The sequence below is a fragment of the Carica papaya genome, unplaced genomic scaffold (assembly GCF_054855325.1).
Source record: "Carica papaya isolate Zhongbai unplaced genomic scaffold, ASM5485532v1 h2tg000034l, whole genome shotgun sequence".
Taxonomy (NCBI): domain Eukaryota; kingdom Viridiplantae; phylum Streptophyta; class Magnoliopsida; order Brassicales; family Caricaceae; genus Carica; species Carica papaya.
In genome coordinates, this window is record NW_028277155.1 from 21,644 (window position 1) to 23,963 (window position 2,320).

The following is a 2,320-nucleotide window of genomic DNA, read 5'->3' on the forward strand; positions in this document are numbered from 1 at the left end:
ATTACCCCAAAATCATTTAAATTTATATATTTTTAACTAACTAATTATTATATATATTATTACTTTAACTGAAAATTTAAATATATTATCATTTTTTTATTTTTAAAAATTATAAGGAAACATCAAATTCAATTTCATCTGAAGATAAATCAGGCTTATAGTCCTTGAGGACGAGCAGGGATCCTTTCAAATTCCATACTTCACGACTGCAGACTCTTTTCTTATCTTCCTCTTGATATATATATATATATATATATATATAGGTAAACACTACGGACATCTCTTTTATTATATATGGTGTTCTTCCCTTGTTAATAGATATGGATAAGCTCTGTACAGTATAGGACAGGTAAGCTGCGTAAAACCTATGAACAGCCACCATTAATCAAAGTCAGAGCCATACTTTACAAATTAAAATTCATGAAATAATTTCCCACATCTCCACCGAGCCGCCTCATATGCTATATAAATACCCTACAACCTCAGGAACTCATCCTCACTTGTTCTATGGAATTTTACATATAAGAGAAACAAAAACAATTTAGAGAAAAAGGAATGGCGTCTGAATTCCCAAGTAAGTACGGATCAACTCTTCTTTTCATATATAAGGGTAATTAATTAGTGCACAATTATAAGAAATTATATACATATACATATATGTATGGGTGTTGCAGGTAAAAACTCATGGCCGGAACTTGTTGGGAAAAACGGAGATGAGGCAGGGGAAACCATAAAGAGAGAAAATCCAAATGTCTTGGAAGCCATCGTGTTGTTGGAAGGAACTCCGGTGATCAAGAATTTTAGCTGCAACAGGGTTTGGGTTTAGGTAAGCGATTGCAAGATTGTTACTCTAGTTCCTACTATAGGCTAACATTGCCCCACGTAATTTCATATAATAAATGTAATAATACATGGGCTAGTTTCTTGACTGATCTAGCTTCCATTGTAACCAAATAAATAAATAAGTAGTTTTTATTTAATTTTCAATAATTAGTAAATTCTCTTATGTTATTTTTCTTTAGATATTTATTTGAATAATTGGAAATAAATAAATGTGACTGATATTTTATGTGATTTAATAGTTTATTATATATTAATATTATATCCTATTTTCTAATTATATACAATTTGGATTTTAATTTGATTTAAAAATTTTATTTAATTTCAATGCAAATCAAATTTTGGAGGGTAATTAGAAACCAAACTAAATTAAACTATTTCGGTTTAGTTTTTCAATTGGGTTAAATTTTTTAGTTTGGACAAAATAACTTGTAATACCCAAATTAATTTTTTGTAATTTAAATTAATTTGTAAATGTAGTTTTTTTAATTTTTTATTTTAATTTAGTATAAAAATGAAAAAAATTTGAAAGAGAATGAAATTGAAAATAATTTTGAAAAAAAAAACAAGTGAAATTTTGGATTTTGAGGGTATTTTTGAAAGAAAAATCGAAAACTATGGGTCAAAATGTAATTTAAAAAAGTTATACCACATAAGATGCCCGGTTAGTAGCTCTTACGAACTAGAACGCGCCACGTGGCAACGAACACTGACACGGTGCCACACGGGAGGCCACGCGGGCGATCCGCGTGCCCGCGATCGAACCGTCCATATTCGCTCCCGCGTGCACAGACGACCTGGATGTGTTCTCTCCCTAAACGCGCTTGGACGGTCAGATTTAAATGCGATCAACGGTCCAGATCCACTTCTTATTTAAACGCGATTGGACGGTTCATATCAGATAGCGATGAACGGTCTAGATTCACTCCCTATTTAATTGTGATCAGACGTTTCAGATCAATCGCGATGGACGGCCCATATTAAAAGGGGACGAATATAAATAATCCTCTTCACACCAAATCCTAAGCCTAGCCGTCAGACACCCTCATCGGAGAAAAAGACCCAACCGCTGGAAAGGAGAACCACCACCATCCACCGCCGCGCCGGAGCCACTTCCGATCGCCAAAAGAAGTAACAAAATTTCTTTTTGCTCATAATTCAATTTTAAACACCCCCGTGGCCATATCGGAGTAAAATGATCAACCAATTGGCCAAAAACTACGGGCAAAGCCCGGCAGTGCCGCTGCAAAAAATTTAAAAAACCACATCCGATAAGGCCCTTTCCGATTTCCGTTATGCAAAATTTTTTCACCGTTTCCTTCTCTACAGGTTGACCAAAGTAAAACACTCAACCGCAAAAGCGAGCTAGCGGAGCCGCCTCACCGAAGAGCCCTGCTGCTGGTGAGTTTCAGTTTTTCAATTTTTTCGGCCAACTGAGGTCCCTTAATGTGTTTTCTCGGAAGGATTGATGCAAAATTGG

General features: G+C 34.8%; 1 pseudogene; it reads left to right on the forward strand.

Annotated features, from left to right (window-relative positions):
• The first annotated feature begins 295 nt into the window (after window positions 1-295).
• On the forward strand, window positions 296-964 carry LOC148239662 (proteinase inhibitor pseudogene; annotated as a pseudogene).
• The last annotated feature ends 1,356 nt before the right edge of the window (window positions 965-2,320 follow it).